Source organism: Lissotriton helveticus (assembly GCF_964261635.1).
Source record: "Lissotriton helveticus chromosome 1_1 unlocalized genomic scaffold, aLisHel1.1 SUPER_1_unloc_15, whole genome shotgun sequence".
Lineage (NCBI taxonomy): Eukaryota > Metazoa > Chordata > Amphibia > Caudata > Salamandridae > Lissotriton > Lissotriton helveticus.
Window position 1 is genome coordinate 3030858 of NW_027611654.1, and position 13480 is coordinate 3044337.

General features: G+C 45.9%; 1 long non-coding RNA gene across 1 annotated transcript in view; it reads right to left on the reverse strand.

Annotated features, from left to right (window-relative positions):
• LOC144805577 (uncharacterized) overlaps positions 1-13480 on the reverse strand; it is a 95257-nt gene that overhangs the window by 27046 nt on the left and 54731 nt on the right. The window contains exon 4 of the long non-coding RNA XR_013605546.1: positions 807-924. This is a non-coding gene — a long non-coding RNA (uncharacterized LOC144805577). The remainder of the gene's footprint in view (positions 1-806; positions 925-13480) is intronic.

A 13480-nucleotide genomic window follows, 5' to 3' on the forward strand; every position in this document is an offset into this window, starting at 1 on the left:
AGGGTTACCGTATCTAGTGCACCCTGTTAGGCAGTGCTCACCTGTGGTAGTAAGATGTTAATAGGCACCTTATCACCTATGCACGGTGCAGGGCTTTGAGTTACAGAGCTCCTCACGCTGTGAAGAAGATTATGTCACATTTACCCATTTTCCCATACTTGGTCCTGATGAAATGCCAACAGATTGCTCCATGACTACACAAGGCATGAAAACGTTGACCTGAAGTATAGACCCCAGCTTACCAGCAGGCTTATAGGTGATCGACACTTTCACACAGTGATAGGGGTCATTAGTTCCTCAATTTCTCTGCTACTGTTTTTAATCTCAACATGGACCAGGTATATCACATTAACTATATTGTGGCAACTGGTCGATAGTTGATCTTATATTCAGACTTCACTAATCTCACATCTTATGACACAACATCTTCCGTCCTACTATGCTCATCCGTCATACTTAGTAAAAGATCTCTGACAAAGTGCGCTCTTGTGCTGCCCGCCAGGCATTGTAGCGCGGCCTGGTGAGGAGTATAGCCCAATGATGAAGCATGTCACCTTCAGGTGAGTGAAGGCAACTTGTCTTAAAAGCACATGCTTCCTAGGGTGTCTGCGTTCAGTTACAGATAATGTCTCTGGGACTGAACCTCCGGAACAGTATACTGTGATTTGATTGTGTTTTATTTTAACAAATGTACATAGCAGATATTGGTCCTTCCTTCTTTCACAAACATGATCGGATACCTGCCTCGGAGCGCACTTCTTACAGACGAGTATGGGGTTATCATGTTGCTGCTACAAGCTCCTTACCTGTGCGAGTTATCGGGAACGATGCAGGGCCAGACCGAAAGCAGCCACACGTGGAGATCAATGACAAATACTGAAGAATGAACAGAGCTTCCAAGCTGGTGACCATTACTTAATTGACCTTGAAAATAAGAGACATGTTTTTAGTATTCTGGTGACTCATGACCATAAAAAACAAAGGTTATAAATTCAATATTGTGTCAAATACTTAAAAAGTGGAACTGGATGTGCTGAATCGGATGTTGTCCCAGGTCATGCGTGACACCTTCCACCACTATTGCTTATGGGACTTGTAGTTTGGTTTTCCTCATTAAAAGGATGGGCTCTAAAGTCCCAGTGTTCTAAGCGATGTTGGTCAAAATCAGAGGCCTGAGTGAGGGTGAAGCATGACATGGCTCTGCTTAGCAGTGAGATGAACGATAGTTCCTCAGCCCTTCCATTCTTTGACAGACAGAGCCTGGTCAGCCGCTTATATTTTTTTGCAATGGGAAAGAAACTTTTATTGCAGCTTCTGTCCTCTGAAGAGATAAAACCCCTGGGCGTGTTTAATTGACTTCTGACAAACATGAACAATCAAGAACATGAGTTTCTGGAAAACTATCAAGCACCCAATCAGAATCAGCCGCCCTTCACACCCAGGAATTCTTGAGGCTTTGGAGAGGGTGAATTGCACGTGGCATAAGAGGAACACTACATCGACTCAAAGCTCACTTCTCAGGGATGTACTGAACAGCCAGCCTCATGGCACACTTAGACAGCTCTTCACCTCCTCCTCTTCAAACTGTTGACCAGCTATCAGGGCAAATGAGCCTTCAGCAAAGCATCGCTGGCTTGGTTCCACACCGGACCAGGCAAGGCGGTCAACTCCATGCTCCTTCAAGTCAGCAAGCACTCTTGTCGAGCCAGTCCTAACCCCACATGGATGTTCCCCATCACAACTATTTTAATGGTCCTAAGTTATGTTTCTGCTAAATGTAGGAGTCAAAAAGGGAAAGATTTTACTAGGAAATGCTGAAAGAGAAATCATGACGTTTTTCAATATTTCTGAGTCTGCCACAGTACACAGGAGCATTATTTCTCCAGTATTGAATCTTTCATAGGTTCACATGCTTGTATCTTCCCCGTCGTCATGGTGGGAGTCTCACGGTAACAGAATGACCAAAGCAGTATCATAGAGAAGAGAAAACTGCATAGATAAGCCCATAGGGCCTGAAACTATTTGGTAACCAGACCTCCTAGTTGTTTGGTCCAAAACTCAGCCAATCAGCACCCCTGCCCTGACATCACACTCCCCAACAGAACCTTCCTGCCTCAGATTTCCAACCGCCTTCGTGTGAGAAAGGGGTCTCCCTGAGCTCTGCTCAGTTTGTTTGTTCCAGTGTGAACTTTTGACCTTTCTAACTGAATTCTTTCTGGATATAAGGTATTGTGATCTATCTTTTTACCTTATAATGGCTTAAAGCTCAAAGAAGAAGCTTTTCAGGCCTTGCCGATCCTGTGGGAAAGCTAGGCTTTTTTCTGAAGACCCACATAAGGACTGCTTATACTGCCTTCATCCCAAGCATGTTGCTAAGGACTGTAAATACTGCAGAACTTTCTCTGCCAAAACCTTACGGGGACAGAGAAGCTTGCCTTCTGTTGTGGCTTCAAAAGAAGAAGGCCACCTCAGATTCTGATTCTGGAGAGGAATCCTCAAGTCAGCCTCCCAAAAAGAGGTAAACTTCTCATTTTGAGGAGGTGGTGGATCCTAAAAAGGGTAAAAAGAATGGAAAGGAGGCGTCATCTCTTCCTCCTACTCCCTTGAAGAAGCCGTCTAGTCTAAAAGGAGCATCTTCTGCTCCGTCGACCAGTTCTATGGTGTCTCCTGTTAAGATTGTGGTGAAACCGTCGATGACTCCGTCGACCACTACAGTGTCGATGACGACCATTCCGACGGCGACGACTGGGATCAAATCTATACCGTCGACGACGACTACGCCGTCGAGACCAGCTACCCCGTCGACGAGGCAATCTTACTCGACGACCACATCGTCGACAACAGGATCGATGACGAAGCCGTCGATGACCTCGACGACGACCTCCTCGTCGACAGTAATTCCGTCGACGATTACCCAGTCGACGACAGCTCCGTCGCCGATGAATATAGTGTCAACTGCGAAGGCTTTTAAATCTCCGCAGTCGAAGACAGTGATCTCTTTAAGATCTTTTCAATCGTCGACGGGATCGCCGACGATTAGGAAGTCATCAGAATTTATGGCATGGACAAAGATATCCCCTCTGCCTCCATCCACATTACTGGAGCAGGATTCTGAGGATGAGGAAGCTTCTGGAGTGGCATATAGTCCTTCTCAGCTTCACATTAAGAGCCAAGACACGGATGAAGAGAGAGTTTTTTCTTTTAAAGATACTGCTCAATCCAAATCTTCGAGATATGAATCTTTTCAGGAACCTTGTGACTATGATGAAGAGGAGCAGCAGGAGGAAGCAAGAGAGGAATCAGTCTCGCTACCAGGATAACTTGCTGCTTTTAAAATTATAGCGCACCTACTTTGTTTGCTGGCACCTTCAGCTCGAGCGTTCTGTGCAGCGGAGCTAGCGCTGTCACAGAGGATGTATTTACTCTATCTCTGCCGCCATTGACGGCGTGCAGCGAGGCCACGGCCACTTCGAGGCCCCGCGCCCCGCCCTGTGTATATAAGCGCTGAATGCGAGCGCTGTGTGCATGAGTCACTTTCCCTCCTGAGGCAAAGAAGCCGGGAGACAGATTTACTATTTTTTAACCTTTGTGTCACTGATAACTTGCTGCTTTTAAAATTATAGCGCACCTACTTTGTATGCTGGCACCTTCAGCTCGAGCGTTCTGTGCAGCGGAGGTAGCGCTGTCACAGAGGCTGTATTTACTCTATCTATACCGCCATTGACGGCATGCAGCGAGGCCACGCCCACTTCGAGGCCACGCCCCCCTGCCTCTCTTAGCCCCCATAAAACATGTGCTTTCACCGGACGCGCAGCAGACGGGCGCAGCGGGCGCGCCGTTTGCGCGCCGAAGGCGCGCCTAAGGCAAGCCCGTCTTCGCCCGTCCTCGCCAAGTCATCGCCTCTCGCCAGTCCCCCTGGCCGGACATCATCAGTACCCCGTCACTATGACAGGGACAACTACTTGCATATAACCTGGTAAGTCCCTGTGTCCACCTAACAGGTACGCTTGGTCAAACATGCCTCAAATGTAATAGCTGTAACTTTACTACTGCTACCCCCCACCGCATCCGACAACTCCAGAACTCATCTATAATTATTCCTATTACGGTCCTGCATCTCAATGTTAGGTCACTCTCCAAACACTATTCCGAAGTTAACACCCTCTTACTGGATGAAAACCCGGATATTCTGTTCCTCTGTGAAACCTGGTTACGTGATGACATCTCTGTCATACCTAATCTTACGCTTCCAGATGAATACCATATGCTTAATCTGAATAGAGATGGGAGAGGTGGAGGCATTGCTGTCATCTACAAGAAAATTTATACTTGCACATTCACCAAAGAAGAACTTACTAACTGTGAATGTGCTTACTTCAAAATCAATATTAACCCTAACTTCACTATGTCAGGTCTCTATATTTATCGTCCTCCAGGACCTGCCTCAAAATTCATTGAAGCTCTTCTTGAGACAGCTAACTCGTTAGTGACTAAAACAGCGAACTTTACCATATTAGGTGACCTCAATCTTCATTTTGATCTACCTAATGACCCTACGATCAAAAGTCTTCTTGCTGACCTCTCCGCCTTGCAACTCAACCCCCTGATCCACACTTCTACGCATTTAGCTGGACACACCTTAGACCCAGTATTCACTAACATCGAAGAGGCTAAAACTGAGGTGCCCCTTCCAATGGGATGGACTGATCATCACCTCATTAAATTGACTATTCTAATCAATAAAACTACGTACAAAAACGCACCAGTCCAACGGCTAAAAAGACCATGGCACAAACTTTCCACTCGTGATCTTCAGGCCACTCTTGGGGAAATCCATCTTGAGAATAACTCACGGGAGGACTTGATACTCTCATTCCAGTGAAGTGGACGAAAGGACGTAGTACACCGACTAACCCTTGGTATAATGACATCCTTAAAGCCATGCGCAAAGACTGTAAAAGAGCTGAGCGTCTATGGAGAACAGAATACAACAACGAAGACAAAAGTAATTATCCAGCTAAACAAAAATTGTACCACAAAGCCATCCGTGGAGCACGATCCGCCTTCTATGCTGAAAAAATCAACTCGAGTGCCACTCCCGCCAAAGAAATCTTTAAGCTTGTTAAAGAACTCCAGAGCTGTAAATCCCCCTCCCCCAATATCTCCACTGCCCAACAATGTGAGGAGCTTGCCACGTTTTTCGTCGCTAAAGTACAAAAGATCTACAGCTCCTTCCCACAACACTCCCCTAATCGTGTCAATTGCACTAACCTCCACCCTTACGGCACAATTATGACCAACATTCCAGCAATATCCGTTGACAACCTCATCAAAATGTGTCGTAAAATTTAAATTGGTTCCCCTTCAGACCCCATGCGTCCGGCACAATTTCTGGAGTCTCTTGACTTCTTCCTACCTTCCCTGGCCTCTGTTCTCAATCTCTCCTTCTCTTCAGCCACAGTACCATCTGCATGGAAGCAAGCTTGGGTTTCACCTATCATCAAGAAACCCTCCCTAGATCCTACCAAACTGGAAAACTTTCGACCGATCTCGCTGCTTCCATGGCTGGCTAAACTTGCTGAAGCCCATGTTAATAGTGTACTGTCCCAACATATGGTCCAGAATAACATCCTGGACCCATCCCAAAATGGGTTCAGACCGGGCCATAGTACGGAGTCTGCTCTTTTGGCCACTACCGAGTATCTCCGGACGGTCCTAGATGCCGGTCAAAGCGCTGCGCTGATTCTTCTTGATCTCAGCGCGGCCTTTGACACGGTGTCTCATGACATCCTTCTTGATCGTCTGGAGACATTCGGAGTATCTGGCCTGGCTCTAAGGTGGTTCCATTCTTTCCTTAAAGAAGATCCTTCCGGGTCTCAGCACCCCCTTTTCTATCGAAATCTCATCCAATTGCACAGGGAGTTCCGCAGGGCTCTGCGTTGAGCCCATCTCTTTTTAATCTTTATGTGCAACCTCTTGCAACAGTGGCTAAAGAGTGGGGTCTGACACTGGTGTCGTACGCCGACGACACACAGTTGGCCATTATTCTTACGGAAGGCCCGTCCATCTCGGCTGCTAGATTCAAAAATGGTCTCTCGGCAGTTGCCCAATGGTTGACGGACAACTGTTTACAGCTTAATGCTGGAAAAACAGAAGTGCTACTCCTTGGTAAGAACACCAGCCATTGGAATGAGCACTGGTGGCCGTCTTCCTTGGGCACCATACCACCTCCCAAATCCCTAGTTAAAAATCTAGGAGTGTGGATGGATGCCTCACTTAACTATCAGACCCACACCAAAAAAGTCGCCGGCACGTGCATCGGCTTGCTGAGAAATCTCAGCCATATACTGGGCTTTTTTGATGCTAAAATCCGCCAGCTTATTATACAAGCAACCATCCTCTCGCGTCTTGACTACGCCAATGTTCTCCTTTTAGGTGCTAACAAAGGAGAGATAGCACGGCTGCAACGTGTACAAAACTCCGCGGCGAGAGCCCTGGTCGGCCTTCCACGTAGATGCTCAGCCAGAGCTACCATTCGCAAACTACATTGGCTACCTGTTGACGCTAGAATTAAATTCAAAACCCTAATCATGACTTTTAAAATCCTTAAATTGGACAGTCCCACACTGCTCCGACCCCTCCTCACCCCTTATGTCCCATCGCGCATTCTGCGATCATCTAATCAACATCTTTTATGTGTTCCTCGCACTAAACTCTGCCGCATGGGCGGCCGCTCCTTTGGGGTTTTGGGAGCCAAGTTATGGAACGAATTACCCCTTAACATTCGCTCTTTAGAGAGCTTGTCTGCCTTCCGGAAAGCTACTAAAACTCACCTATTCCCTGCCCCGTAACTTCCCTCTTCTCTACGCCTCTGGTCAGGTCTGTGACTTCATTAGCGCCGGGACGCCTCATTGCTGGGGCAGCTGTTTTGCGCTTTACCAAATAAAGAATAGAATAGAATAGAATAGGATCACTGGTAACGGATCTGAGACTTATGATTATTGATTACTATCGTCGTTTCCCCGAGGCTAATGCTCCGGTCTCGACGCCTACAGTACCTCGAATGCAAGATCCAATGGCTCAGTCTACGCCTCAGACGCAAAAGCTGCGATCGCCACCTGTGGTTACAATCAGAGATGATCTGACCGACAGTGATGGGGATGATCAACCTGAAGAAGGTGAACTTCTATAGGATACCACAGAGGGACAGGAATGGAATCAATATGTGTTACCAACAACTCCTTCTCCTTCGCCTACTCCAGCGTCTTCGCCTCCTCAGGACATTGGAGGTTTTCACGATATCGTGGAAAAAGCAGCTAAGCAATTTGATCTGGAGATGCCGGTTCAGGAAACTGAATGTTTTCTATATGATTTTAAGGATGACTCCAGAAAGTCAACAAGATCAATTCCAATTATTGAACATATTTGGGATGAGGGTCTGAAAATCTTGAAGACGCCAGCTTCAATTTCTGTTTCGGTTCCTAGAATCGAAAAGAAATACCGTGCACCAGAGTCCTCTCCGGCCTGTCTGATAGGGCATCCACGCCCAGAATCGGTGGTGACGCAGGCGGCGCAAAGAAATTAGAAAAATCTGGTCTCCACTTCTATGGTTCCACCGGATAAGAAAGGAAGGAGAATGGATGGAGCTGGAAAAAGATTCGCAGTTATGGTGGCGTCTACCATTAAAGATGCCAATGCTATGGCACTACTCAACCGCTTTAACAGGCAAATGTGGTCAGATATAGCGCCACTTTTGGCTTTGCTTCCAGAAGATAACAAGCATTTGCAATGCAATAGGTCTCGCATTAGGAAAGTTTGAGCTATTGGTATTGTAAATGAGAATTTTTTTATTTATGTGTTGGTTTTGAAAATAGTGAAATTAATATCTTTGTCATTTACAATGCCAATAGTTTTAACTTTCGCAAATGTGACACCTATAGCATTTGTAATGCAATATGTGTTGTATTTACGTGACTTAGATAAATTGATATTACAAATAACAATGACTTAATTTTTGTAATAATTAATACTTAAATAAAAGTGATTGTAATTTATAATGGGATTAGCTTAAACTTTTGTAAATAACTTTTGTGAAGATTATGTTCAGTGTATTTTATTGTGACTAAAATCCAAGAACAGAAGTGAAATATTAACATCTTTTTGTGACATTTGTAATAAAGATTGAAACATTGAGAGAACATATTTGAACCAGATGTTGAATGGTTGCACAGATTGATGCTGTGGTGGCGCTGAGTGATGTTGTGGTGGCGACGAGTGATGCTGTGGCATTCAGTGATGCTGTGGTAGCGCATAGTGATGTTGTGGGGCCCCTGAGTGATGCTGTGGTGGTGCTGAGTGATGCTGTGGTGATGCGATAGATAGACAGAGTGAGTGCGATAGATAGAGTGAGTGCGATAGATAGAGTTAGATAGATAGAGGGAGGGCGATATAGATAGAGGGAGGGCGATATAGCTAGAGGGAGGGCGATATAGATAGAGGGAGGGCGATATAGATAAAGGGAGGGCGATAGAGATAAAGGGAGGGCGATAGATAGATGGAGTGAGGGCGATAGATAGATAGAGTGAGGGCGATAGATAGAGTGAGGGCGATAGCTAGCTAGATAGATAGTGAGGGTGATAGATAGATAGATAGATAGATAGATAGTGACGCACTGGCGGGCTCATAAATAAGCCCCTAAGTTCACAATGAAGAATCTCGGGACGAATGTTGGGATGCAACCTCCATTTTTATTAACTTGTTTCTGTTACAACATCAGGCTTTTTGAATGGTGGCTCACTACAGGCCCCTAGCTACTCACTGAGGGTAGGAACTAATATGAATATGTGCATTTGACAAAAGTGCAGGAGTGATGCGTGACTGGCACACGTGTAAATGTGTTAAATAATATTCCTAAAGAAAATCTGCATTTTTTACCCTGCCATACTGATACTGGCTAATTATAGTATGTTGAGCATGCCTCTAATCCCCTTTCCATGTTTTGGACCAGTCAGTCAGGTGCTAATCCACTCTGCACGGATCACGACCACACACCTCAACTAAATGCTTTAAAAGCATGAAGTACTACAGAAATCCATTATATGCATGTATTTCCCTGCTTCTGCTGCCTAATTAACAGTCAGTTGATTAGCCATTGTAAAGCTCAAGGCGAGTCTGCAGTTGAATAAAACAGAACAAAAATAGCTTCTTTCCAAAGGCTTCCAAAGGCTTGTGCATTCGTATTTGGAGGATAAGGCGTCTAGTTTCTATACTTATAGCATTATTTGTTATCCCTAAAAGTGTTCTGTTCCATGTGCTGTCCATATAAAGGAAGCGCTGTCTGCACACCCACAGCTCCAGGTACATAGCCCAGCTCTTACACAGCTGGAATACAATCAATCACTCCTATTATACCCATACAGGGCATGTAGCTCTGTTTCATAATGTGTGTGAACGCCTATTCTGGAAATCCGACAGTGACACGTCCATAGCACTAATGAACCACTCCCTTCACTTGTAGCTGCAAAGAATGCTGTATCTCTGAGGATTTCAAAAAAATGTTGCGTCATTCAATTAATTGTAGGCAAACACCTAATAAATGACTACTCACATGACTTGAGTTGTTGAGTCTTCCATGCTCTTGTCTCCTCCTCACATAGAGTGTTCGGTGCTCCTGTTCTTCTAACACAAATGCGTGCACTGGCGTGGGTGTAACTAAGTGCGTCAGCGCGCTGCTTGCAGAGCAGACTGCTCGCTGCTATTCATCCCGCGCCAGGCAACAGTATTTAAGGGTGTGTGGTAAAACAATATTATCTACGTTTGAGCACTCTGGGCTTCATATTCCACCGGTGAATGACAGTATAATAGCGTTGTGTGATGGAACGTCGGTTTTGCAATGCTGTTGCTAAGTGCCTAATTACCTACAGGTAATGACATCGCTTGAAGTGTTTGCCTTATAAATAAGTTCCTTTCGTCGACAAAGAGGGTGTACTTAGCCTGAAGAGGTGAAAACACTTCCAAAAATAAGCCCTCTGTACACATATTGTGTTGTGAAACAGCAAGGCATTTGCCATTTATCCAACGAGCGGGTACTTATAGCAATAGTTACACAGCGGATGCCTCAACTGGTTTTTGTCACGTGGTCAAGACCGTTTGTACAACTCGGAGGATTTAAACAAGGAAATTACTGGGTCAACATTGGTGTCTTCTGTCCCACTTAGGACGTTCCGGAAACATAAAGGAACGATCGTGCCATAAATTAAATTCATATCTCCCGCAAGTGCAAAATGTTCATTATTCATAAAGCACAGAATTGTGATGCGCCCAAAGTCACTCGCATCCGACATCGTGTACTTTACACAGCTTAAGAGTAACTTATGCACTTGTGAGTACACTATGCACGGGCAAGCGAGAGAGAGTAGGGAAAAGCAGGTGGGCATTCAGAGGCGAAACCCGAGAGTGGCGAGGCTGGCAGTGCAGACTAGAGGAACACCCACAGGGCTGGTTCGAAGAGTTGGTGTCCCCGGCTGAAAGAGAATGCGCGAAGCCCCTCTTTAATTTGCATACACTGACACATTGAGGGGCTGTTTGCATCTCATCAGATGACCCTGCTCCAGGAGCTGCTTGGTGCAGACCTCTCCTGTGCTGCAGTCATAAAAAAATCTCAGTGTCAAAAGCAGTAACTCTGCTATCTGCTAAAAATAAACATCTTTCATCTGCATGATACAAGTTTACTTCCCTGTAGACACATTAGCCCTCTATACTACTTTATGACTTAAAGCGTGACTAGACAAAACACAGACCTTGAAGTTTGCATGCAGTTCCTTGAGGCTGGTTTATAGCTCACTGTGTTATAATTGAAGGATTGCAATTTATGACCTGCAAGTCATGAAAAAAATCTCGGTGTCAAAAGCAGTAACTCTGCTATCTGCTAAAAATGAAAATCTTTGATATGCATGATACACGTTTGCTTCGCTGTAGACACATTAGCGCTCTATACTACTTTATGATGAGGTAAAGTGTGACTAGACAAAACACTGATCTCAGCAGCAATAGCCGCCAGAGTTACCTTACCATTGTTATTATTATTATTATTATTATTACATGAGATTCCATGAGATTTAGATGGCACACAAAGCTCTCAGCCGCAGGTGGCTTGATCTCAAAAGATATTTTAAAAAGCAGCCTTTGCAACCCATTAAGCCACAGCATATTTACTGTCACATTTCTACTTGTTTCCTATTTCTTTGTGGAAGACTTTTAAAAGCAAGTGTATTAGAGGACTGTCAAACTGCTGTTCATGACTCATCCCCTCATTACTTAACCCTCTGTTTGTTGCCACATCTGGACCCCCAGTTTATGGGTTCCCGATGTAAAGGTTTTCCAATTACAGCACTGAACACTAATCTTATTTCTGTCAGTTTTTGTGAACGCGACTCGAATGTACTGGAGCGCTCTAGGTGAGCACCAGTTACACGGCACAACCTAGTACGCCAGGCAAATGTTGACTCGTTTCACTGAATACATCTGTCTGAACTGCGTGTATGTTCAACAGACCCCCACAAGCCACTGTTCCTTCCCAGTGCGAGTGAAACCGCTCCTCGCAAAGCATTACAGTAAATTAATGCACAACGCGTTTTCAATGTAGAACACAGACCAGACAGTGAAAAACCTTAAAATTCACGTGTCACTAGACACTGTAATAACACGGAGCTGCGGTAAAGCGCTATTATTCAGGCGGATTCTAAGATTTAAAAAATATATATTATTTTACCTCACTGCTGATGAATGGGCACGAGCTTTTAGATAACACATGCTTAACGGAAGGTAGTCCTTGCAGTGAATTGTTTCAGAAAGCAAACAAGAATGGGCTGCCACCAATTCTTTAGAGATATTTATTTACATGAAAAGGAAAACCAACGCTGCAAGACATTCTGCCACGAGGCTCGGGTTATGCAGCACTAGAAGAAAGTTACACCGAGTGTGTCTGGTGCTGTATTACATCTCCAGCATTCACAAACTCGGTGATTAATAGCGCGGCTCCTCCGAGACCGGCACTTACAGACCAATAAAAAATAAGGAAACCCTCTCCCTCCTCCCACCCGGACCTCCGTGCACCCCCTCCCCGCGTTCCCACCACTAATAACATAGCCGTATATTACCTGCCCCACCTCACTCAGCACGGCAGCCCCCTGTCCTCAGTCGTCACGCCAAGAATGCGGCAGCCGCAGCCTGGAAATTCCCATTGTCCGCTCGCTGAAGCCATCCGCACAAAAAACGAGGCGCGCGACGCGATCCGATTCTTTGGACAGGAGCAGCAGTGAAAGATGATCTGAATCTGGTCAGAGGGACCCTGTGGCCCTGCCTACCGTAAGGTTCAGCCTCTAAGTGACGTCAGGCGGGCACACGCACTTCCGCGCAGGCGCAGAGTGTTCTTGGCCGCTTCTCTGCTTGCTGATGGCATACAAGAGGCGTTGGACGGGACGAGAATAGCCCAAGGGACCCGGTGAGTGGGGTCGGGGGCTGTGTGTGGGAGTGGGGTGGGAGGAGGGGTGCATGTGTGTGTGCGTGTGCGTGTGTGTGCTGTGTCTGTGTGCTGACTTGCTGGGAATCTGAGGGAGGGGATGTGCACGGCGCCGGGCTGGGCGTGCGCGCCCACAAGGTGAAGTCGACGCTCGTGCCCGGCCCCTGTCTCAGATTCCCAGGAGACGGGTGACAATAGTTGTCGAGCTAGACATGCTTCGCATGTGTTCTAGCTCGACCTAAAAAAATAGTTTTATATGTCACTATGTGCAAAAACCATAAATCGATAACAATATGACTTTGCAGAATTATGAACATACTTTAAACTGGCATCATGAGAAGGATACCGCTTCCGCTCGTTTGAACGATATACTTAACATGTTTGTTCTTATCTTTTAAAATTCTTTTTTAATCATTTTATAGGGATATAATATTTGTATTATGACATTGTTATGGTTTTAAATAACTTAAACAATAAAGATTACTTACTTTAAAGACCTGGCCAAGCCTCATTCGGCTGCTGCCGGGGCCCTGGCCGATGATAAAGTGCCTCCAGGCCGGAACGTGGACGGCGTGCTCAATGCTTAGTGGTGCCGGGAGATGTAGTTCCTCACCCCTGTCAGTCACAGGTTTGTGGCAGGCAAGCAAACAAAGATTAACGGGCTCCCGTTTCAGTGCAAGACAAATTGCCCGAAGCTCTAGAAGGTTGACTTGGAGCCCGGACTCCGCTGGAGTCCAGTGGCCTCTGATCTCCGCCTCTCCCATGCAGCCACCCCACCCCAGAAGTGATGCATCTGACACCATTGTGAACTCTGGTTGGGGAAGGGAGGGGGGCCTGCCGTTGACCCAATTGTGGTTCGTTAGCCACCACTGCAATTGGCGTGCAGAGCCCTCCGTGATCTGGATACAATCGGAAAGATTCCCCTGATGTTTTGCCCACTGGAACTTCAGATCCCACTAC